Genomic DNA, 26932 nt, shown 5'->3' on the forward strand with positions numbered 1-26932 from the left:
ACGTGCAGGGCTGGAGAGACAGGCACAAATTAGATGTCTCAATGTGTGGATGAGACGATGGTGTAGAGAGGGAGGGTTTAAGTTTGTTAGGCACTGGGATGCTTTCTGGAACAAGAGGGAGCTGTACAAAAGAGAAGGTCTCCACTTATCCCGAGATGGAACCAGGCTGCTGGCGCTTAAAATCAAAAAGGTGGCAGAGCAGTTTTTAAACTAAATCTTGGGGGAAAGACGACAGCAGATGAAATGTCTCTGGTTTGGGAGGACTCATCTCAAAGAGATGAAGGGTTAGGTGTTACTTTTCTACCGGGGAATGGATCAGAGTTGTCCACTGAGGTGACAATGGTATGGACTCTCTGCCAAAGTCTCGAGGCAGCAGGAGGAAGGTTGTGGGCCTAACTTGCCTGGGAAATTATAGATGTTTGTATACAAATGCTAGAAGTGTCTGAAGTAAAATTGGTGAGTTGGAATGTTTAGTGTTGGGGGAAATCATAGACATTTTGGGAATTTCAGAAACTTGGTGGAATGAGGAGAATCAGTGGGGCATGGTGATTCCTGGATATAAGTTATATTGGAAGGATAGGGAGGGAAGGGTTGGAGGTGGGGTGGCTCTGTATGTCAGAGAGGGTATACAGTCCAGTAAGACTGAGGTCAGAGAATTAGATTCCCTTCTAGAAATGCTTTGGGTCGAAATTGAGATCTGCCTCCATTCCTGAGGACTGGAAGGTCACAAATGTCACCCCATCTTTAAAAAGGGTTCCAGAGGAGATCCAGGAAATTACAGGCCAGTCAGTCTGACTTCAATACCGGGAAAGTTGGTAGAAACCATCAAGGATGGAATGAGTAGGCACATTGATGAACAAAAGTTATTGAGGAAGATTCAGCATGGGTTCTGTAAGGGAAGATCTTGCCTCACTAACCTGTTATGTTTCTTTGAGGGGGTGAACAAACATGTGGACAAAGGAGACCCGATAGATATTGTTTACCTTGACTTCCAGAAAGCTTTTGATAAAGTTTCTCATCAAAGGCTCCTTAGTAAGCTCAAGAGTCATGGAGTAAAAGGACAGGTCCTCTTGTGGATCAAAAACTGACTAATTAATCAAAAGCAGAGAATGAGTATAAATGGGCACTCTTCACAGTGGAGGATGGTAAGCAGTGGAATGTCAGGCTCAGTACTGGGTCCCATGCTCTTTAACTTGTTCATAAATGATTTGGAGTTGGGAGTAAGCAGTGAAGTGGCTAAGTTTGCAGATGACATGAAATTATTCAGGGTGGTGAGAACCAGAAAAGATTGTGAGGCACTCCAAAGGGATCTGTTGAGGCTAGGTGAGTGGGCGTCAATGTGGCAGATGAGGTGCAATGCGGACAAATGCAAAGTAATGCACATTGGGGCCAAGAATCCCAGCTACAAATACAAGTTGATGGGTGTGAACTGGCAGAGACTGACCAAGAGAGAGATCTTGGGGTCGTGGTAGATAACTCACTGAAAATGTCAAGACAGTGTGCGTTTGCAATAAAAAAGGCCAACGCCATGCTGGGAATTATTAGGAAGGGAATTGAAAACAAATCAGCCAGTATCATAATGCCCCTGTATAAGAAGAATAAGAATAAGATATTGGATTTATATCCCGCCCTCCACTCCGAAGAGTCTCAGAGCGGCTCACAATCTCCTTTACCTTCCTCTCCCACAACAGACACCCTGTGAGGTGGGTGGGGCTGGAGAGGGCTCTCACAGCAGCTGCCCTTTCAAGGACAACCTCTGCCAGGGCTACGGCTGACCCAAGGCCATGCTAGCAGGTGCAAGTGGAGGAGTGGGGAATCAAACCCGGTTCTCCCAGATAAGAGTCCTCACACTTAACCACTACACCAAACTGGCTCACCATATAAATCGATGGTGCGGTCTCATTTGGAATACTGTGTACAATTCTGGTCACCGTACCTCAAAAAGAATATTATAGCATTGGAAAAAGTCTAGAAAAGGGCAACTAGAATGATTAAAGGTTTGGAACACTTTCCCTATGAAGAAAGGTTAAAATGCTTGGGACTCTTTAGCTTGGAGAAGCATCGACTGCGGAGTGACATGATAGAGATTTACAAGATTATGCATGGGATGGAGAAAGTAGAGAAAGACGTACTTTTTTCCCTTCCTCACAATACAAGAGCACTCATGGGCATTCAATTAAATTGCTGAGCAGTCAGGTTAGAACGGATAAAAGGAAGTCGTCTTCACCCAAAGGATGATTAACGTGTGGAATTCACTGCCACAGGAGGTTGTGGCAGCTACAAGCATAGCCAGCTTCAAGTGGGGTTTAGATAAAAATATGGAGCAGAGGTCCATCAGTGGCTATTAGCCACTGTGTGTGTGTGTGTGTGTATGTGTGTGTATATATATTGGCCTATTGGTCACTGTGTGACACAGAGTGTTGGACTGGATGGGCCATTGGCCTGATCCAACATGGCTTTTCTTATGTTCTTAAGTTTGCAGAAGAATCTGTTTTGGGTAAGCACAGCACCAATCTATGGATTTAGGTACTTGCAGATAGAGACCACACTTAAGGATTCGATAAATAGATGGATGGAAGGAAGGAAGGAAGGAAGGAAGGAAGGAAGGAAGGAAGGAAGGAAGGAAGGAAGGAAGGAAGGAAGGAAGGAAGGAAGGAAGGAAGATAGATGATAGATTTGTTGTTGTTCAGTCGCACAGTTGTCCGACTCTTTGCGACCTCATGGACCAAGTCACGCCAGGCCCTCCTGTCTTCCACCATCCTCTGAATGATGGATAGATAGATAGATAGATAGAAAGATAGATAGATAGATAGATAGATAGATAGATAGATAGATAGATAGATAGATAGATAGATAGATAGATAGATAGATAGATAGAAATGAATCTTTAATAGTAACAATAAATGATCCAATTGTCCGTCCATCCATCCATCCCTCCACCTATCCATCCACATGTCTGAACATAAAGTGAGGAGTATCAAAACTGACCAAACTTCATGATGATCATGGGGATTAAAAATGGCAGACCTGAAGGGAATCAAAACATCCTGCCTCATGCATTCTCTGGACCTCCAGCCCCATGCTATTTGCTCTCAATCTCGAAAGGGATGTTTAAGAGCTGGCTCTCATCACAGCCGTTGCACGCACACCTGCGTCATTTGCTTGTCCCCTGGTCTTCTTGGCTTTGAAATGTTGTCTTGCAGCACAACAGCCTGCCAGCTGGTGGAGGCACTTCCAGCTTTCTTTGAAGCTTTTATCCACACTGGAGAATTCCACCGTCTGCTAGACTTTAGAGCATCCACTGGAGGTCAGCAAAGTGTAAGACATATGAGGAAAGTTGTTGTTTACAAAGGAGTTATTTCAATGAAGGGCTATGATTAAGAAGCAAGAGATCTTTGGGGTATGAGCAGGCCGGTTCCCTCTTTCCTTAACATTCTTTAAACTGCTCTCAGTATTCTAAGAGCAATTAATGTACTTAAACCCCAATCAGTCCACTGGGGAAAGACTAGATCCCAAAGTATGTAGAGAACTACCAGAGGGTTGTTACTTAAATACATCTTGGCATGTTGGATGCCACCCTCTCCATGGAGGCCCAGATTATATCAGTTGCGCGATCTGCCTTTTACCATCTTCGGCCGGTCAAACAGCGAGCGCCCTATCTGCCCCCCCCCCCAGGACATAACTACAGTGATCCACGCAAAGGTCACTTCCAGGTTGGACTACGGTAACTCGCTCTACGCAGGCTGAAGTTGAATCCAATGAAGACTGAGGTCCTTTGCGTGGGCCGGGACGGACCAGGAGGAGAGATCATTCTGCCGGCTTTTGACGGTGCGCCACTGTTACCAGTGCGCAGGGTCAAGAGCTTGGGAGTGCTACTGGAATCCTCACTATCAATGGAGGCCCAGATAGCCGCCACTGCTAGATCCGCCTTCTTCCATCTCAAGAGGGCGAGGCAGTTGGCTCCCATCTTGGAACGCGATGACCTAGCAACTGTGATCCACGCAACGGTCACCTCAAAACTAGACTACTGCAATGCCCTCTACATGGGGCTGCCCTTGTGTCGAACACGGAGACTTCAGGTAGTGCAGAATGCAGCGGCCAGGTTGTTGGTGGGACTACCTAGATGGGAACACGTACGGCCTGGGCTGCGGGATCTGCATTGGCTGCCGGTCGTCTACCATGTTCGCTATAAGGTGCTGGTTATTACCTTTAAAGCCCTATATGGCCGAGGACCTGCCTACCTTAGGGACCGCCTCTCCCCATATGTTCCCCGGAGAGCACTGAGATCTAGCTCCCAAAACCTCTTACAAATCCCTGGGCCAAGAGAGGCTAGACTGAAGACAACCAGGGAGCAAGCCTTTTCAGCAATGGCCCCTCGATGGTGGAACCAACTTCCAGAGATGGTGCGAGCCCTGCGGGACTTGAATCAGTTCCGCAGGGCTTGCAAAACCTTTCTCTTTCAGCTCGCATTTAAGTCAGGACCAGACCAAATTGACTAAATTGTTTCGTAGCCTTAACCATCTTATGCATAACTGTAACTGACAGTAATGATTGTATGACAGTATGTATAATTGTGATTGATAGTAGTTATAGCACCTGTTTTATCTATTTTAATCAATTTATGTAATTGAACTGTATTTTAAATCACTGTTTATTTTGTATTTTATCGAAATCATGGCACGCCATGTCTGTGAGCCGCCCTGAGCCCGCCTTTGGTGGGGGAGGGCGGGATATAAGAATAGAACTTACCTTACCTTGTCCTTGGGATTGATCCGGAAATGCCAGCTGGTGCAGAACGCAGCAGCACAATTGTTGACTGAACTACCTGTACGGGCAGACAGTTGGCTGATGCTGTACAATTTGCACTGGCTACCAACTGAGTACCTGATCGCTATGATCATCAAATCAACATCTTCTGACCATCTCTGCCCCAAAGGACGTCTGGCTTGCCTCGGCCAGGGCCTTCTTAACCCTGGCCCCGACCTGGTGGAATCAGTTCCCTGTGGAAATTCAGGCCCTACTGGACTTACTACCATTCCATAGGGCCTGCTAAATGGTGCTATTCCGCTGGGCTTTTGGTTGAGGCAAGCGAGCATCCTCACCTTACTGCTCGTATCATCTAACAGACCTCCCTGCTCTGACCAACTATTCGGATGGACAGATATCGGGCCTACAGCTATGACATCGATGACACTCGTGATATCTATATCTTAACTCTATAAAACACGTTGAACCATCTATGCCGCATATTTTGATTGTTTTCTGATTGTTTTTTTGTGGGGTTTTTACTGTTTTACCGTTTTATCGTGTTTGTGATCCGCCCCGAGCCCGTTACAGGGAAAGGCGGACTATAAATCTACTAAAATAAACAAACAAATAAGATTGTCACATGGGAGCATGCTCTATGCATGAAAACCCAAAGGGAACATTTAAGTCTGCTCCTCCTTACATCAATCTGTGAGTTAAAAACATAAGTGTTGGATCAGGCCAATGGCCCATCCAGTGCAATACTCTGTGTCACACAGTGTCCAAAAACCCAGGTGCCATGAGGTGGTCCATCAGTGGGGCCAGAACTCCAGACACTCTCCCACTGTTGCCCACAAAACACCAAGAATATAGAGTATCAGTTGCTTTATTTCCACCTTTCCCTCCTCCCATCTATTTGCCTTCCTTCCTTCCTTCCTTCCTTCCTTCCTTCCTTCCTTCCTTCCTTCCTTCCTTCCTCCCTCCCTCCCTCTCTCCCTTCCTTCCTTCCTTCCTTAATTCCTCCCTCCTTTCTTTCCTTCCTTCCTTCCTCCCTCCCTCTCTCCCTTCCTTCCTTCCTTCCTTCCTTCCTTCCTCCCTCCCTTCCTTCCTTCCTTAATTCCTCCCTCCCTCCCTCCCTCCCTCCCTTCCTTCCTTCCTTCCTTCCTCCCTCCCTCTCTCCCTTCCTTCCTTCCTTCCTTCTTTCTTTTCTTCCTTCCTTCCTTCCCTCCTCCCTTCCTTCTTTCCTTCCTTCCTTCCTCCCTCTCTCCCTTCCTTCCTTCCTTCTTTCCTTCCTTCCTTCCTTCCTTCCTCCCTTCCTTCCTTAATTCCTCCCTCCCTCCCTCCTTTCCTTCCTTCCTTCCTCCCTCCCTCCATTCCTTCCTTCCTCCCTCCCTCTCTCCCTTCCTTCCTTCCTTCCTTCCTTCCTTCCTCCCTCCCTTCCTTCCTTAATTCCTCCCTCCCTCCCTCCTTTCCTTCCTTCCTTCCTTCCTTCCTTCCTTCCTTCCTTCCTTCCTTCCTTCCTTCCTTCCTTCCTTCCTTCCTTCCTTCCTTCCTTCCTTCCTTCCTTCATCTGATGTTGATGTCTTTCAGCTCTCAGACATCTGACTTTTATTCCATGTGGCTCTTGTGTTGAGCAAGTTTGACCACCCCTGACTTAGAGGGATCACTGGATGGTCTCTTCTTAGGTTCTTATGAAGGCCTCAGCCTCAACGTCCTGTTGCTGGTCCTCCAGAGGAACTGGTTGGCTGCTGTGTGAGACAGGAGGCTGGACTACATGGACCACTGGTCTGATCCAGCAGGACACTTCTGGTGTTCTTACCTCCTGAGGGGCAATGAACATCTTCAGTTCCCATCAGAGAACTGTGAGGAAGTTGCTTGAGCATGTAGAAAACTCCAACCTGAAGGTGGCTCCATTGCACTGCTTTCCTGGCAGGTGTTCAGTTATTAACTTAGTGTCAGAGAAAACAAGGTGTGTGTGTGTGTGGGGGGGGAGTATTATCCCAGCTATTGCTCACACAAAGATCTCATTGGTTTGTTTTGCACTTGCATCTTGGAATGCTGTAATATTCACCACAAATGTCCTTGACAGTCCCGTGTACCACGTTTGAAGGTGTCAATCAGATTTGTGCTGATTATCAAGCCTCTTTGGCTTATGCCCCAAAGCTTCAAATGCCTGCTTATATTCAGCGTTACATTTTGTTGGTCTTGAAGGTGCTACTGGACTCAAACTTTGGGGAGGGATGGTGGCTCAATGGTAGAGCATCTGCTTGGGAAGCAGAAGGTCCCAGGTTCAATCCCTGGCACCTCCAAAAAAGGGTCCAGGCAAATAGGTATGAAAAACCTCAGCTTGAGACCCTGGAGAGCCTCTGCCAGTCTGAGAAGACAATACTGACTTTGATGGACCAAGGGTCTGGTTCAGTAGAAGGCAGCTTCATATGTTCAAACTTTGTTCAGGTCTGCATTGGGTTCCTGCAAAATTGTACACGTGTAAAGGAATGGCCAATTCAAACTGATCAGCAGCCATTGCTGTCACTAGGAACTATTGATAAGAGCGTCGAAAGGTCGGGTTCTAGTAGAGCATGACAGATATTTAAAAAATGATTTGTGGTGGATTTCATTGTCAGTTTGGTGTAGTGGTAAAGTGGGTGGACTCTTATCTGGGGGAGCTGGGTTTGATTCCTCAGTCCTCCACTTGCAGCTGCTGGAATAGCCTTGGGTCAGCCGTAGCTCTCACAGGAGTTCTCCTTGAAAGGGCAGCTGATGTAAGAGCTCTCTTAGCCCCACCTACCTCACAGGGTATCTGCTGGGGGGGGGGGAGATAAAGGAGATTGTGACCACTCTGAGATTCAGAGCATAGGGTGGGATAGGAAGGCAATGGCAGACCACCCGGTAAAAAGTCTGCCGTGAAAACATTGTGAAAGCAACGTCACCTCAGAGTCGAAAACAACTGGTGCTTGAGATTACCTTTACCTTTTTTTATAAATCCAATATCCTTCTTCTTCTTTGGTGTAGCCAGTTTGGTGTAGTGGTTAAGTGTGCGGACTCTTATCTGGGAACATAAGAACAAAAGAGAAGCCATGTTGGATCAGGCCAATGGCCCATCCAGTCCAACACTCTGTATCACACAGTGGCCAAAATTTTTTTATATATATATTTATACACACACACACACAGACACACTGTGGCTAATAGCCACTGATGGACCTGTGCTCCATATTTTTATCTAAACCCCTCTTGAAGGTGGCCATGCTTGGGGCCGCCACCACCTCCTGTGGCAGTGAATTCCACATGTTCTGTTTTAACAATTTATTGACAACATATGGTTACAATACTTAATTATATCCTTTCTATTGAATTCCACATGTTAACATGTGAATTCCACATGTTAATCACCCTATGGGTGAAGAAGTACTTCCTTTTATCCGTTTTAACCTGGCTGCTCAGCAATTTCATCGAATGCCCACGAGTTCTTGTATTGTGAGAAAGGGAGAAAAGTACCTCTTTCTCTACTTTCTCCATCCCATGCATTATCTTGTAAACCTCTATCATGTCACCCCGCAGTCAACGTTTCTCCAAGCTAAAGAGTCCCAAGCGTTTCCACCTTTCTTCATAGGGAAAGTGTTCCAGCCCTTTAATCATTCTAGTTGCCCTTTTCTGGACTTTCTCCAATGCTATAATATCCTTTTTGAGGTGCGGCGACCAGAACTGCACACAGTACTCCAAATGAGACCGCACCATCGATTTATACAGGGGCATTATGATACTGGCTGATTTGTTTTCAATTCCCTTCCTAATAATCCCAGCATGGCGTTGGCCTTTTTTATTGCAAACGCACACTGTCTTGACATTTTCAGTGAGTTATCTTCCATGACCCCAAGATTTTTCTCTTGGTCAGTCTCTGCCAGTTCACACCCCATCAACTTGTATTTGTAGCTGGGATTCTTGGCCCCAATGTGCATTACTTTGGGAGAACTGGGTTTGATTCCCCACTCTTCCACTTGCACCTGCTGGCATGGCCTTGGGTCAGCCCTAGCTCTGGCAGAGGTTGTCCTTGAAAGGGCAGCTACTGCGAGAGCCCTCTCCAGCCCCACCCACTTCACAGGGTGTCTGTTGTGGGGGAGGAAGGGAAAGGAGATTGTGAGCTGCTCTGAGACTCTTCGGAGTGGAGGGTGGGATATAAATCCAATATCTTCTTCTTCTTCTTTTTCTGCAATGGCATGCTGAGCAGAGCGGTTATACAGCAAAAACAGGGGAGCAGTGTTCATTCCTTCGTTCATTCATTCATTTAAGAATGGCATCCTGAGCAGAGAAGAAAATATTAGATTTATACCCCGCCCTCCACTCTGAATCTCAGAGTTTCAGAGCGGCTCACAATCTCCTTTACCTTCCCCTCCCCTCCCTACAACAGACCCCGTGAGGTGGGTGGGACTGAGAGAGCTCTCTCAGAAACTGCCCTTTCAAAGACAGCTCTGCGAGAGCTATGCCTGACCCAAGGCCATTCCAGCAGCTGCAAGTGGAGATGTGGGGAATCAAACCCGATTCTCCCAGATAAGAGAGCGATGGCTGATCCAAGGTCATTCCAGCAGCTGTAAGTGGAGGAGTGGGGAATCAAAGCCAGTTCTCCCAGATAAGAGAGCGATGGCTGGCCATTCCAGCAGGTGCAAGTGGAGGAGTGGGGATTCAAACCCGGTTCTCCCAGACAGAAGTCCACACCCTTAACCACTACACCAAACTGGCTCTCACTCAGTTATGCAGCAAGAACAGGAGAGCAGTGTTTGTTCATTCATTCATTTAAAACATTAATATGTCACCTTTCTAGGCAGCTCAGGGTCCTGAAGGCGGTGAACAATTCAAAATTAAAATAGGTTTTAAACCATACACCTATTATAATATATTTAAAATGATGAAATAAATCACAGACACACAAACAGGGAGGCGGCTAATAAGAGTCAATGAGGGATACCAAATAAACTTTTAAAGCATATTCTTCACCCCCTGGCAAGAGAATGATAGATGAATGCTGCTGCGGAGGTACTTTCAAAGTTTTGGTGCCATGACTGAGAAGATCCTTCCTAGAGATGCCAAAGAATAATATTCCAAATTAGGACACAGATGTCCAAGAGTGGTTCGGATAAATATATTGAGCAGAGGTCCATCAGTGGATATTAGCCACAGCGTATTGTTGGAATTCTCTGTCTGGGGCAAGTAATGCTCTGTATTCTTGGTGCTTGGGAAGGGCAACTGTGTGAGGACTTCTGGTGTCCTGGCCCCACTGATGGACCTCCTGATGGCCCTTGGGTTTTGGCCACCGTGTGACACAGAGTGTTGGACTGGATGGACCATTGGCCCAATCCAACCTGGTTTCTCTTATGTTCTTATGTGACACAGAGTGTTGGATTGGATGGGCCATTGGCCTGATCCAACATGGCTTCTCTTATGTGACACAGAGTGTTGGACTGGATGGACCATTGGCCCGATCCAACATGGCTTCTCTTATGGTCTTATGTGACACAGAATGTAGGTCTGGATGGGCCACTGGCCTGATCCAACATGGCTCCTCTTATGTTCTTATGTGACACAGAGTGTTGGACTGGATGGGCCATTGTCTTGATCCAACATGGCTTCTCTTATGTTCTTAAGATGGAAGAGACTTAGAATCAGTTGGAGGCAAATAAATGTTATTTGTTAGATTTCATGTCAGCTTGGCAAAACAGACCAAATGAATTATGTTGTCTTCTGCAGCAGATCTACAAATGGATGCCATCTTCTGACACATACATTTTCAATTGATGAGGAGTAATTTTCTTTAATCAACTAGGAGGAATGGAATTGCTGTCTTTATTCAGAAGATGTATGGAATTTACGAAGTTAATTGCAAAGGTTTCCTCACAATGCGAAAGAGCACTGTCCATTTTCACTGTTTTGGACCCATCTTTTGCCATTTCTGAACTCCTCCACTCAGCACTTGGATCTGCTCACAAGAAAATGCCAGATATATTTGATCACTACTACATATTTGATCACTATAGTGCTACTAGTATCCTGTTAGTAACAGTGGCCCTCCCCAAGACCCTAAGAATATAAGAGAAGCCATGTTGGATCAGGCCAATGGGCCATGCAGTCCAACACTCTTGTCACACAGTGGCCAAAATCCAGGTGCCATCAGGAGGTCCACCAGTAGGGCCAATTAAAAAAAAACACACTATTAGAAATAGAACACATTGGAGACCAAAACCTCATATTATTCAGCATTACATGTCTACAAGTGGCTTTTCAGATGTTGCAGGGATGCTTATTAGGTCACTTCTACAGGAGCCCATAGCCACGGGGGGACTGGGTGTGGCCATACTCCCCAACTTATTACGCAAGCTCTTGACCTTTTGCTGAGCCATGCCCAAGAGAAAGAAGCAGTGGGTTGCGGGGGGGAATCTGCTTACACCTGCAGCCATGGCTCAGTGGCAGAGCATCTGCTTTGCATGAAAGGCCGCAGTTTTAGTCCCTAGCTTCTGCTGTCAAAAGGATTAGGTGCTGCGACAGACCCAGAAGATGTTCTGCCAGTCAGATTAGACAGCATTGAACTTGATAGACCAATAGTTTGACTCTCAACAGGAGACAGCTTGTTGTACTGATCACTTTAACTGCTTCTCTCTCATTGTAGTGGTTAAGTGTGCGGACTCTTCTCTGGGAGAACCGGGTTTGATTCCCCACTCCTCCACTTGCAGCTGCTGGAATGGCCTTGGGTTAGCCAGAGGTCTTGCAGGAGTTGTCCTTGAAAGGGCAGCTGCTGTGAGAGCCCTCTCAGCCCCACCCACCTGCTGTGTCTGCTGTGGGGGGAGAAGATATTGAAGATTGTAAGCCGCTCTGACTCTCTGATTCAGAGAGAAGGGCGAGGTATAAATCTGCAGTCTTCTCCTTCTTCTCTCTCTCTCTCTCTCTCTCACACACACACACACACATACACACACACCCCTCCACTTTTCTGAGATTCTTCTTGAGACAAAGCCATTAGAACCATGACTGCTTGACCACTTGTGGTCCTTAACAAGAGAACATAAGAGAAGTCATGGTCACACATGGTCAACAACGTGGTCATCTCATCTTCTCTTAGCACCTTTGCTGCCTTTGGAGTTGGTTGATGGTACTTTGGCTCTGATTAGGTGTTTGCACATGTATTCCCCAGATCAACATCAGAAGGCATACAATAGCAACATCACTCAGCATGTATGCATCTGACTAAGATGGAAAGCTAGACTCCAGGAGGTCTCATAAACATGCCTCTGCCTTGGGTCAATTGTTACTATAAAACTTTTTTTTGGTTCTGGTCCTACATAACTTGTTAATTGTCTTACTATTGTAGAAGAAGATATTGGATTTATATCCTGCCCTCCACTCCAAAGAGTCTCAGAGCGGCTCACAATCTCCTTTACGTTCCTCCCCCACAACAGACACCCTGTGAGGTGGGTGGGGCTGAGAGGGCTCTCACAGCAGCTGCCCTTTCAAGGACAACCTCTGCCAGAGCTATGGCTGACCCAAGGCCATGCCAGCAGGTGCAAGTGGAGGAGTGGGGAATCAAACCCGGTTCTCTCAGATAAGAGTCCGCACACTTAACCACTACACCAAACTGGCTTAACCACTGAAGAAGACCTGCTAGGGCTTAAATGTGTTGGGTTGGAATAGTTCCCACTTGTGTACATTGTATACTTTGATCCTGCAATGAGGCTACAATTGAGCCTATACATGTTTTAACCATTTGATAATAAATAGATGCATACTTTGGCCACCAAATGAGAAGCGTCACTGGAGGGGATCCTGATGCTGGGAAAGACAGAAGGCAAAAGAAGAAGGGGACGGCAAAAGAGGAGATGGCTGGACAGCATTACTGCTGTAACTAACACAAACTTGAGCAGACTTCGGAGGATGGTGGAAGACAGGAGGGCCTGGCGTGACTTGGTCCATGGGGTCGCAAAGAGTCAGACTCGACTGTGCGACTGAACAACCACAAAACATGCATTCTTTGTAATATTCAAGTATTTTGATAATATTCAGGCGTTACATATCGTTTTTAATAATTGGCCCTATGATTTCTTTGTAACTAACCTTTCTGGTTCGATTATAATTATTATTATTTTGGAGGTTAAGTCCCCCTCTCTTTTTTTCTCTTCTCTTAGTATAACAGCACCAATGTGTTTACTGCAGAACTCAATATACTTCCATATGCTTTCATCAGACCAAAAGATAAGTAGCACTTGCTTCCAGCCTGTAGCAGTCCTACATAATGTTACTTGGCCCCGGAAAGCCATGTGGGTGTGGTATGTGACATAAAAACACGTTGATTCTTGTTTTGTAAGTTTACGTTAAGGAGAGGTAGATCAGACTGAGTTTTCATCTTGTCTGTCCCGACAATGGCCACCTACATACTTCTGAGGATCCCAGAAACTGAGTTCAAAGAAGAACATCTTCCTCTGTTGTGCCCTCCAATAGCAGTCCTGTAGAGTACACTGCTTCTAAGTATGGAGGTTCCATAGTATGGTCTTGCCTAACAGTCATATGTATATCCAACTCCCAGACTTTGTATGATTGCCATTTAATCTAAGTATACTGTGACTGTGCTTTGAAGATACAATTTAGTAAAGTGAAAGTGATAATGTTGTAGAAATTGTCAAACAGATTTAATTAAACAGAGCTTTCATTTAATGGTCCTGGTTAACAACAATTGATGTACCACGTCTTGTCCCCTAAATTTGTTACTATCTGTATCAATAGAGGAGGAGGATAATGATGACGACGATGACAGTGATATAGATGGTTTGACAGACAGACATACGGAAAGATAGATAGATAGACAGACAGACAGACAGACAGACAGACAGACAGACAGACAGACAGACAGACAGACAGACAGACAGATAGATAGATAGATAGATAGATAGATAGATAGATAGATAGATAGATAGATAGATAGATAGAAGATAGATGATGGATAGATAGAAAATAGAATATGGAAGATGATGAAAGATGGAAGATGGAAGATGATAGACAGACAGACAGACAGACAGACAGACAGACAGACAGACAGATAGATAGATAGATAGATAGATAGATAGATAGATAGATAGATAGATAGATAGATAGATAGAAGATAGATGATGGATAGATAGAAAATAGAAGATGGAAGATGATGAAAGATGGAAGATGAAAGACAGACAGATCTTGGCTTCCGGGGAGGAAAATGGCGGGCTGAGTTGTCTCTCACATCGGGAGCAAGCTGAAGATCTTGTTCGGGGTAGTGGAGGGCAATCTAAGCCCACTGCCTACCTTTCTCAGTGAGAGAAAGGACCAAGACATGCACTTAAAACTTTGGAAGAGATTTACCTTGGCTGAAAAGGAACCCTGAAGGGGGTTCCTTTGAGGCTTTGAGGGGTCTCAGAAGTTTGCATAGTTATCGTCTGCAAGATCTTTCAGAGTCATCGATTTGGCATAAGCCCGTCAAGATCCTAACCTTCTGGGACAATTCTAAACAACTAAAGTTTTGGAAGACCAGTGGAACTTGGATAAGTGAAGAAAAAAAGGTACAGAAGCTCTCTTTTCACTCCGGAGTTATTTACAGACTAAAGGGATATATTAAAGGTGGGAAGAAAGGGAAAATATAAAACTTGCAATTAGAAGAAAGAAGTTGAGAAGTTGGGACTGTTTTAATACAAAAGACAGTGTTAAAAACTGCTAAAATTCGAAAAGGAAATTTAGTTGTGTCTACTTGCAGTTTGCGGTTTCCTGGAATGTAAATAGCCACGTTGCACTGGAATATTACTGGAATACTTCTTCAACCCTTCTGAGCAAGACAGGAAGTGCGTCAAGTATCGTGAGATTTCCATGAGAGTTGAAGCTGATACAGACAGGAAGCAGTAAAGAAAAAAGCCTACTCTACATCATAGAGAAACATCGGCAGCCATTGCTGGGAGGTCCGATTTAAAATATTGTTTTAAAAAGAACTGGGACTTTAAAAATTGACAGAATCGACGGGAAAGAGGGTAAGAGGACAAGATCTATTGACTACATTACTGGTGGGCTCCTGGGAGGACTTTAAAAGGGGAAAAAAAATTTTTTAAAGGGGAAAAATCGCGGCCGCCATCTTGGAATTTTTGAAGGCTTTTTTGATAAATATCTTGGCTTTGGAGGCTCAGAAACCAGCGAAAATAGGCTTGCTGGAAAGGGCAAGCTCTGCTCTATTGAACCTGACTGTCAAATTTCAAATTGGTGAAGCTAAAAATTTCGTCATTTTTTAAAGGGGAAAAATCTCTTTAAAAATATATATCTGGGCTTGGGAAGCTCAGAAAAGAACAGAACAAAGACTAAATAAGAGAGAAAATTTAGACCTTTTGAACTTGGTAGCCAAATTTGTAAATTGTGAGACGGAAATTTTTGGTATTTTTATTTTATTTCCCTGCTTCTTGCCTAAATGTCAGAGCCCAGGCAGCCCCGAACAAGAGCCCTCTCATTAGAAAAAATGCAGGACCAAATGGAGGCTATGGAAGCCAGGATTATGAAGGGAGTTAATAAAATGATGCAAGAAATGAAGGAAGAACTTATTACAGTAATTAAAAAAGAAGTGGATGACCTTAAAGGCCAAATTGGGAAAATAGACAAGAAAGTACAGGAAGTGGAGGAGAAAGTTAAAGTACATGATACCACCTTGCTGAAAGTCCAAGAAAAAGTGACGATCCACGAATGCAAATTAATGGAAAATCAGATACGCTTGAGAGGAGTACCTGAGGAAGAGAATGATGATCTGAGAGGATATATAATAAACATAATTGCAGAATTCTTAGAAGAAGACCCTGGCAAGACTAAGAATATGTATGATCATATGTATAGAGTCAATTCGTTACACGCCAAAAAAAACAACTTACCAAGAGATGTTGTTGTAAGATTTATGACAAAGGAAATGGTGGGAAGGATCATTAAGAAAAACTTTGAACAGTCATTGATAATAAGAGGTAGCAGAGTGAGAATAATGAAGGAGCTACCCAAAGAAGTGATAAACGACAGGAGAACATACAAAAAGTTGACAGAAAAACTGAAAGACAATGGCACAAGGTACAGATGGTTAATCCCTGAGGGTTTGAGCTTTGAACTTCAGGGGAAGAGAGTAACAATTACAAATGCTAGAGAGTTGAGGAGATTTTTTGAAGAAAATAAAGAATTTGCACCATGATGGATTACAAATTACTGTCTTGGAATGTTAATGGACTAAATTCACCACAAAAAAGAAGGGCAACTTTTCATTGGATTAAGAAGCAAAATTGTAACATAATTTGTCTGCAAGAAGTCCACATCAAACAAAAGGATTATAAATTTTTATGGAATAAACAATTGGGAAGGGAATTTTTTTCATTAGCCAAACAGAAAAAAAGGGGAGTAGTCATTTATGTTAAACAGGACTTGGAGCCAAAACTGATGTTTAAAGATAAAGATGGAAGATTTGTAGCAGTGGAAATAACATCAAATGGGAAAAAAATGCTGTTATTGGGACTATATGCACCTAATGGTGCAAAAGATGTTTTTTTTAAAGACATTATACAACAACTAGATGAGTTGACCTACGATCAAATACTCTTAATGGGAGATTTTAATGGAACAGTTGAGAACTCATTGGATAGATCCGGAGGGAAAAAAAATAGTGTGAAAGAAGGGAAATTGCCAAAGTCTTTCTTTGAGTTAGTTAAACAGGAAAACTTGGAAGATATATGGAGAAAGTTCAATCCTGAAGTGCGGGACTATACTTTTTTTTCTGCAAGACATAAGACCTTTTCTAGAATTGACATGTTGTGGGGAACTAGAGACCTAGGCCTTATAACAAAGAAGATAGATATTTTGCCTAAAATCGGTGCCGACCATAACCCAATAATGTGGATTACAAAATTGTCCAAAAGACTGAGAAGATGGAGACTGAATGAAGATTTGCTACAGAACAAAGAAACAGTGACTTTCCTAGGAAAAGAGACTAAGGAATTTTTCCAAATGAATGATAAAGAAGATATTGACTTCCAGACGGTCTGGGATACTTATAAAGCAGTAATGAGAGGGTTGTTGATTACATTGAACAACAAAGATAAAAGGGAAAAAGAAAAACAATTATTGGACATTCAAAATGAAATAAAGAAAAAAGAAGGTGCGTTGAGGAAAAGACCAGGGAAAAAGAAGATTCTAAGGGAAATATCAATATTACAAACTCAACTAAGACATTTACTAAACAAAGAAGTGGAATGGAACTTGAAAAGGCTTCAGCAGAAATCGTTTGAAGGAGCAAATAAGACGGGGAAATACTTGGCGTGGCAGCTGAAAAAAAAGAGAGAAAACAAAACAATTAGTAGAATTGTAATAGATGGAAGAGATATAGTTACTCAAGAGGGAATAAAAAGAGAATTTTTTAAGTACTATGCCAAGCTGTTTAAAGGTGCTGAAGTAAAGAGAGAAAAAAGATAGATGAATACTTACAGAAAATAAAAATTGAGCCTTTAACTGAAAATATGAGAAAAATTTTGAATGACCCAATCGAAAAAATAGAAATTGAAGCAGCAATTAATGTGATGAAGAATGATAAAGCTCCCGGGCCAGATGGTTATACAGCTAAATATTTTAAAATTTTCAAAGATGAATTAATACCAAAATTACAGAAGCTGATGAATGTAATAAGAGCTAAAGGGAAGGTACCAAATACATGGAAGGAAGCCGTTATTTCTTTGATACCTAAAGAAGAAAGAGACGTCACAAATGTGAAAAATTATAGACCAATTTCACTTTTGAACAATGATTATAAAATATTTACAAGAATTCTGGCGGAACGACTTAAGCAATATCTGATAAATTTTATAAAGGAGGACCAAGCTGGTTTTCTCCCCAAAAGACAAATAAGAGACAATATTAGAACTGTTGTAAATATTGTAGAATACTATGAAAGACATCCAGAAAAGGAAGTAGCACTATTCTTTGCGGATGCAGAAAAAGCATTTGACAATTTAAATTGGGACTTTATGTTTGCAGTGATGGAAAAAATGGAGCTTGGAGAAAGTTTTATAAGAATGATAAAGGCAATATATTTTGAACAAAGGGCGAGGTTGTGCATCAATGCAGATCTTACAGACGAAATGAAAATTAGTAAAGGTACTAGACAAGGCTGCCCGCTTTCGCCATTGTTGTTCATAATGACTCTTGAAATTTTACTGATGCAGATCCAAGATGAAAAAGATTTAGAAGGACTACAAATAAAAGGGTATACCTATAAATACAGAGCATTTGCGGATGATATAATGTTTATAAATGAAAATCCCCTACAAGCTACACCGTTGTTGCTAACGAGAATACAAGAGTTTGGGGAGTTGGCGGGACTTTACATAAACAAAGAAAAATCAAAAATTTTATGTAAGAATATGCAGAAAAATAGACAACAAGAACTACAAAGACTAACGGGTTGTGAAGTTACCTCTAAGGTAAAATACCTAGGGGTAGAGATAACAATGAAAAATATTGATCTGTTTAGGAACAACTATGAAAAGCTCTGGCGCAAAATAGAAGAAGATATGCTAAAGTGGAACAAGCTCAATTTGTCATTGTTGGGCAGAATAGCTGCAGTAAAAATGAATATCTTACCAAGGATTATGTATTTGTTTCAAACTATCCCCATTGTGAAAGATGCTAAGCAATTTGATAAATGGAGAAGAAAAATCTCGGAATTTGTGTGGGCCGGGAGGAAACCTAGAATTAAAATGAAAGTCCTGATAGATGCAAAAGAGAGAGGTGGGTTTCAATTACCAGATTTGAAACTGTATCATGAAGCAATTTGTTTAGTATGGTTGAAAGAATGGATAACGTTATTAAATAAAAAACTTCTAGTGCTAGAAGGCCATGGGAAAAAATTCGGCTGGCATGCCTACTTGTATTATGGGAAAAAGAAGATGGACGGTCTTTTCTCTCACCATTATATAAGGAGCAACTTACTAAATGTGTGGATAAAGTACAAGAAATATGGCGATGAGAGAAGACCTCTGTGGATAGTGCCGGCTGAAGTGATAAAGTTAACGGCCAAAACAGTTAAGGAAAAACAACTATCATACAACCAACTATTAAAAATACAAAGTGGGAAAATAGAAATGAAAACTGCAGAAGAATTGAATTATAAATATGATTGGTTTCAAATGCAACAAATAAAAAGCTTGATGGAGAATGATATCAAAGCTGAAGGAATAAGGAAAGAGCAAACAGAAATGGAAAGAGTTCTGCTTGGAGATAATGAGAAATTAATTTCAAAAGTGTACAAATTACTTTTACAATGGACCACAGAAGATGAAGTAGTGAAATCTCAAATGATAAAATGGGCAATTAATGTAAATAAAGAAATAAAAATGGAATCTTGGGAACATTTGTGGAAAAAACTCTATGAAACTCGCAACATGTCATAGTATTAAAGAGAACTGTTTTAAGATGATGTATAGATGGTATATGACTCCAAAAAAATTAGCAAAGATGAACAATAAGATGCCAGATAGGTGTTGGAAATGTAAAAAGCATGAAGGCTCTTTCTACCATATGTGGTGGACTTGTGAAAGAGCTAAAATGTTTTGGCAGATGATTCAACAAGAGATATCTAAGATCCTAGGATATGAATTTAAAAAAGAAGCAGAGACATTTTTGCTGGGATTACAAATGGAGAATTTTCCAAAAGAAGATAGAACTTTAATATGGTACTTGCTCTCAGCTGCTAGGACATTGTATGCGCAGTTGTGGAAGCAAGAAAAAATACCAGAAAAATGGGACTGGACTTTAAAAGTTATGTCATGGAGTGAAATGGATAAGCTAACAAGAAAATTAAGAGACTGCGATTTAGAACTCTTTAATCGGGAGTGGAAGAAATTCAGAAGATATGTTGAAAAAGAGTGGAAAATAAAAGGACACTGGACAATTTTTGAAGATTAAGACCTTTAAGACAAGAATATAACTTTTGAAGGGTTTTTTTTTCTCTTTTTTTCTCTTTCTTAATCAATTTTTGTTTTTTCTTGATAGTTAAAGGTACCTTTAATATCTGTTTTTTAAAAAATAACACTGGCGGGGGTCAATTATTGGGGGGTGGGGTGGGAGGAAAGTAAGATGTGGGGTAGAATGATGCTTTCATCTTAAGGCTTTTTTTTATAAGCTGTAGAAATAGTTCTACTACCATATGTTACTAATAAAATTGTTTATAACAAAAAAAAGAAAGACAGACAGATAGACAGACAGACAGACAGACAGACAGACAGACAGACAGACAGACAGACAGACAGACAGACAGACAGACAGACAGACAGACAGACAGACAGATAGATAGATAGATAGATAGATAGATAGATAGATAGATAGATAGATAGATAGATAGATAGATAGATAGATAGATAGATAGATAGAAGATAGATGATGGATAGATAGAAAATAGAAGATGGAAGATGATGAAAGATGGAAGATGAAAGACAGACAGATAGACAGACAGACAGACAGACAGACAGACAGACAGACAGACAGACAGACAGATAGATAGATAGATAGATAGATAGATAGATAGATAGATAGATAGATAGATAGATAGATAGATAGATAGATAGAAGATAGATAATGATGGATAGATAGAAGATAGATGATGGAAGATGATGAAAGATGGAAGACAGAAAGATAGACAGACAGATGATAGATAGATAGATAGATAGATAGATAGATAGATAGATAGATAGATAGATAGATAGATAGATAGATAGATAGATAGATAGATAGATAGAAGATAGATGATGGATAGATAGAAAATAGAAGATGGAAGATGATGAAAGATGGAAGATGAAAGACAGACAGATAGACAGACAGACAGACAGATAGATAGACAGACAGACGGACGGACAGACGGACAGACAAACAGACAAACGGACAAACAGTACTTACTATATTACAGTTTCAACCCCGGTTTGCCAAGGTGGGGTTTGAAAATTCTATTGAATTACAACTCATCTGCAGTCAGAGAACAGTTCTAGAGAAAAAAAAATGGTTGTTTTACAGAGTGGAATTCATGGTATTATACCTTGCTAGCATCTCTCCCCAAAAACCACTCTCCACAGGATCCACCCCCAAGTCTCCAGGAAGTTCCAACACAGAGTCAGGGCCAGCCCTAGACTGTCTGGCCCCCTTGGCAAGGCTAACTTCGGGTGCTCCCCCCCCTCACACATTAAGTGTCCCCAGAAGGCTGGCACCCTAGACAATCACCTAGTTTGCCAAGTGGCAAGACCAGCCCTGGACAGAGTTGACAACTCCATAAAGTACATGCCAAAATTCCCAGCTTCAGTCTGGGTTATCTCCATGCATGTAGAAGCCGCTGGAAAGAGACCCTGGAGAGCTATGGTTAGTAAGTGCAGATAGTACCATGCATATGGCTGAATGGTGTCAGTAACTATAAGGAAGCTATGGAAGCAAATTAAAAGCTCCCCTTTCAACTAATCCTGAAAATAGGAGATGAATCAAATGAACAGTTACCTGGATCTCTGAGCTGGCACTTGTGGAGATGTCTTGGCTTGTGTGGTTCTTTGATATGGTTTTGTAGGTATTTAACACTCATTTTTGACCATAAAGATCCTCATTAGCTGCTACAAGCTTAAAAGGATAAACTCCATTGGTCTCACCATAAATTGCGGCTTACCCCATCCGCAGCGCTTGTTCACCCTACGCAATCCCACTATAACTTCATGAACTCGTTACACCCTGAGGATTGGGCTGATGTTACGTTATTAAGTCTTAGACCACCCGATTTGACATGGAGGTGAGAGCCAAATTAGGGATGAATTAATCTTTTCTACTCTCCCCCCACAGAATAATAGAGCGGGAAGGGGCCATACCCCAACCACCTGCTCCATGCAGGATAAGCCTAAGTAAGAACATAAACGTCAGAGACGCCATGTTGGATCAGGCCAATGGCCCATCCAGTCCAACACTCTGTGTCACATAAGAACATAAGAGAAGCCACGTTGGATCAGGCCAATGGCCCATCCAGTCCAACACTCTGTGTCACATAAGAACATAAGAGAAGCCATGTTGGGTCAGGCCAATGGCCCATCCAGTCCAACACTCTGTGTCACACAGTGGCCAAAACCCAGGTGCCATCAGGAGGTCCACCAGTGGGGCCAGGACACTAGAAGCCCTCTTACTGTTGCCCCCCCAAGCACCAAGAATACAGAATATCACTGCCCCAGATAGAGAGTTCCAACAATAAGCTGTGGCTAATAGCCACTGATGGACCTCTGCTGCATATATTTATCCAATCCCCTCTTGAAGCTGGCTATGCTTGTAGCTGCCACCACCTCCTGTGGCAGTGAAATGTGTTCATCCAGCAGCTTCTTGAAAACTGCCACTGCTGGGGAACTCACTACCTCCCTAGGCAGCCTATTCCACCACGGAACTACTACTTTTTAAAAGAATTCTAATATTCATCCAGCACCTTTCCACCTGTAATCTAAAGCCAGCTTGGTGTAGTAATCTAACCCAGTTTGGTGTAGTAATCTAAAGCCAGTCACCCAGTTTGGCGTAGTAATCTAAAGCCAGTGTGGTGTAGTGGTTAAGTGCGCGAACTCTTCTCTGGGAGAACCAGGTTTGATTCCCCGCTCTTCCACTTGCAGCTGCTGGAATGGCCTTGGGTCAGCCATAGCTCTCACAGAGGTTGTCCTTGAAAGGGCAGCTGCTATAAGAGCTCTCTCAGCCCCAGCTACCTCACAGGGTGTCTGTTGTGAGGGGGGGAAGGTAAAGAGCTCTCCCAGGAGCTGCCCTTTCAAGGACAACTCTGCGAGAGCTATGGCTGACCCAAGACCATTGCAGCAGCTGCAAGTGGAGGAGTGGGGAATCAGACCTGGTTCTCCCAGATAAGAGTCCATACACTTAACCACTGCACCAGACTGGCTCTTCTGGAGCGACCCTCCAGAAGAAGTGATTGGCCACTATGTGAAGTAGAGAAGTAGGAACTGATGCATGCCCTCCTTCTCATGATACACCTAAGTTAATAGAGTCAGCATTGGTGTCTGACGGCTATCTGGCCTCTGTTTAAAAACCTCCATCACCTCCTGAGGAAGCCTGTTCCACTGAGGAACCACCCTGACAGGAAGTGATTCCTAATTCTTACTCTAACATCCATTTTATTTAATTTCAACCCACTGGTTCTAGCCCAACCTTTGGGGACAACAGAAAACAACTCCATGCCATCCTCTATATGACAGCCCTTCAGGTACTTGGAGATGGTGATCATATCACCTCTCAGTTGTCTCCTCTCCAGGCTGAGCATACCCAGCTCCTTCAACCTTTCCTCCTAGGACTTAGTCTCCAGACCCCTCATCATCTTCATCTCCCTCCTCTGGACACATTCCACCTTGGAGAGCTGCTGTCAGTCTCACTAGATAATACTGACTTAGTGGACCAGGGATCTGATTTAGTATGAGACAGCTTCATTTGAAGTTACATGAGTTCTTCATCCTAGTTGGTATGCTGAACCAGCCTCCTGCACCAAATTCCTGTGCCAGTGGTGACTCCCTCTTCCATCTTCTGATTTGGTGCTGAACTACTGTTCACACTACAGATCCTAGGGGGAAATTGCATACTTCTATTGAAGTCAACAGGCTTACAAGGGTGTAATTCAATTTAGGGTAAACCTGAGAACTTAAGAACATACAAAGAGCCCTGTTGGATCAATCCAATAGTCCATCTAGTCCAGCATCCTTTCTTACACAATGGCCAATGCCTTCTTCTGGAGGGTCAACAAAAGGGCAGAGAGGTTGAGTCCTTCCCCTGAGAAGAACCTAAGAAGAGCCCTGATGGATCAGACCAGGGGTCCATCTAGTCCATCTAGTCTCACAATACAAGAACTCGTGGACATTCAATGAAATTGCTGAGCAGTTGGGTTAGAATGGATAAAAGGAAGTACTTCATCAGCCAAAGGGTGATTAACATGTGGAATTCACTGCCACAGGAGGTGATGACAGCTACAAGCACAGCCAAATTCAAGAGGGGATTGGATAAATATATGGAGCAAAGGTCCATCAGTGGCTATTAGCCACAGCATATTGTTGGATCTATCTGGGGCAGTGATGCTCTGTATTCTTGGTGCTTGGGGGGGCACAGTGGAAGGACTTCTAGCCCCACTTGTGGACCTCCTGATGGCCCTCGAGATTTTGGCCACTGTGTGAGACAGAGTGTTGGACTGGATGGGCCATTGGCCTGATCCAACATGGCTACTCTTATGTTCTTATGGTCTTATGTCCAGCATCCTCTCTCACACACAGTGGCCTCAGCCAGTTCCTCTGGAGATCCAGCAAAACGGCATAGAGGCCAAGGCCTTCCCCTGATGTTTCCTCTTGGTTCGGGGACTCAGAGGTTTCATGCCTTTGAATATTGAGGTTCCCCTCAGTCATTATGGCTAGTACTCATTGACATGGCTAGCAGTCTTAAGTAGCTACTGGACTCTTACTGCTTTCTGCTTCTACAAACAGACTAACACAGCGACCTATCTTGATCTTGTTTTCTTCAGACAGCCTTTTCCTTCAGGTGCCTTCCCTTAAGACTTTCAGTATGGCTACACCAAGATCATGGATTCCACACACCCCTCCACTAGGAGGGCATGTGAGGCAATCTAAACCAGAGACCATTTGATGGAGGGGGAATTCTTCCAGCAGATTTGACAGCTATTCCATATGCAAAGAACCTCCTCAGGAAAGCTCCATGTACAAAAGAACCTCCCCAGGAAAGCTCCTCCATTAACAACAAGCTGCTTTATTGCACAATCTGCAAGGGAGAAAACATATATTACCCTGACATTTGAAACATTCCTCTCCTCTTAGAAGCATAGCACAGATATTTAGCCATAGTCTCAATAATCTCAAGATTATGAGAGGACAATAGGACGAGAGTCCTATCGCCATCAGATTGTCCCTCGTGATTTCGAAGAAGACGATCTAAGTACATGGCACAAATATAACAGTGAAATGTACAATGCAGGAGAACTTGTTCAGTACTTTCTATATCCCTTGAACCACAACCACAAAACCTGTTGGAATGTGGATTTTTCTTAAACCTCCCATACAGCACAGCAGAACGAAGGACATCAAAGCGAGCTAACATAAAGGCTCTACGAAGGTTAGGGGAAGTCAAGCAAGAAAGATAGGTTGCCAAGGTTCCACTAGAGGAGATCCTCCACTTCAAAGGGGAACATCTGCCAGATGCAAGGCTTCTGAGAACTTGCATTTCAATATCTACAAGTCGTTGCTTAATCAGAGCAAATGCAGTCCTCTCCGGGCGGGAGACTAAATCATCAAAACTGAACCCAATTATGGAGATTTTTTTTTTTCTGTGTTGAGCAGCCATGGAGATAATTCGGATTCAGGAAGCATGCATGCAATGAGACTATTGGGGCTACTCCTAAAATGTAAATGTAACCAGAATTTAATTGTTATAATCCAGGCTTTTGTCTCTAGGAGTCCTTGATTGATCTCCCAGTATATAGCTGCATAGGGCTCACACGCTGGCAGCCCTAATATTTCCCTTAAAAAGCTGGATTGTATTCGTTCTACTGCTTTATTAAGGGCTGTGATCCAGATTGGAGTACCATAAAGCAGTTTACCACTGATTTTTTGGTTAAAAACTCTAAGGGCTGCAGGAATGTATTGATTTCCCTTAGCATAATAGAAACGAGTGATTGTAAGTATGTTACAATTCTTAGATTTCATCACTTCTTTTTTGTGGGTAACTCATCCAGCTCTATGATGGAAATAGACTCCTAGGCATCTAAAGCTTTTGGACTGTTCAATCCCATTCCCTCTTATATACCACTTGAGAGGTTTCCAGATTTTCCCAAAAGCCATGATTTTAGATTTATCAAAATTTAAGGTCAGTTTATTCAATTCACAATAGTCTAAAAAACATTAATGGGTGTCCAGTTAAAAGGGTCAGATTTAAAAGACTTAGAAATTCTGACTAGTGTGAATAAAACTCAAAGAGTCCTATTGACTTTTAACACCCCAGAAATTCCATCAATCTTGCTCCTCCATTAACATGTCACAGCCTGGGAAATTCCTACAGGATACTGACTCAGCCCTACCTCACCTTCCCAAGTAGATATAAATCCCTACAATTTTCTTTTTCTTTCTTCTCACTTTGACACAGAGAGAACTCTATCTTTCTTTGTTATACCTCTGAGGTATAACAAAGAAAGTCACAGCTGCTGGTGAAACATCAGGTACTACTATGGCAAGACCATGGCCATACAACCCGGAAAATCTACAAAAAACTAATGAACTCCTGCCATGAAAGCCCTTAACATAAGAACATAAGAGAAGCCATGTTGGATCAGGCCAAGGGCCCATCCAGTCCAACATTCTGTGTCACACAGTGGCCATATATATGTGTGTGTGTGTGTGTGTGTGTATATATATATATATATATATATATATATACATACACACACACAAACACACATATATATACACATACCTACACACACACACACACTGTGGCTAATAGCCACCGATGAACCTCTGCTCCATATTTTTATCTAACCCCCTCTTGAAGCTGGCTATGCTTGTAGCCGCCACCACCTCCTGTGGCAGTGAATTCCACATATTAATCACCCTTTGGGTGAAGAAGTACTTCCTTTAATCTGTTTTAACCTGACTGCTCAGCGATTTCATCGAATGCCCACGAGTTCTTGTATTGTGAGAATGGGAGAAAAGTACTTCTTTCTCTACTTTCTCCATCCCATGCATTATCTTGTAAATCTCTATCATGTCACCCTGTAGTCGACGTTTCTCCAAGCTAAAGAGCCCCAAGCGTTTTAACCTTTCTTCATAGGGAATGTATTCCAAACCTTTAATCATTCTAGTTGCCCTTTTCTGGACTTTTTCCAATGCTATAATATCCTTTTTGAGGTGCGGTGACCAGAATTGCACACAGTATTAACAAAATAGCCTTCTGCTTCAATTCAGGCCCTACTCACTTTGACACTTAATTCTTAATTCTGGAGCCCTGTCCTAAGAAGAAGACTAAAATTCTGGAGTCCGGGTGTGATACCTGGCAACTCTCAAGACACAGCTACAATCCATACATCTTACTGTTCTTCTTTTCAGATCCTGCATCAGCAACAAACTGT

This window comes from Heteronotia binoei, chromosome 1, assembly GCF_032191835.1.
Source record: "Heteronotia binoei isolate CCM8104 ecotype False Entrance Well chromosome 1, APGP_CSIRO_Hbin_v1, whole genome shotgun sequence".
In the NCBI taxonomy this organism is placed as follows: Eukaryota; Metazoa; Chordata; class Lepidosauria; order Squamata; family Gekkonidae; genus Heteronotia; species Heteronotia binoei.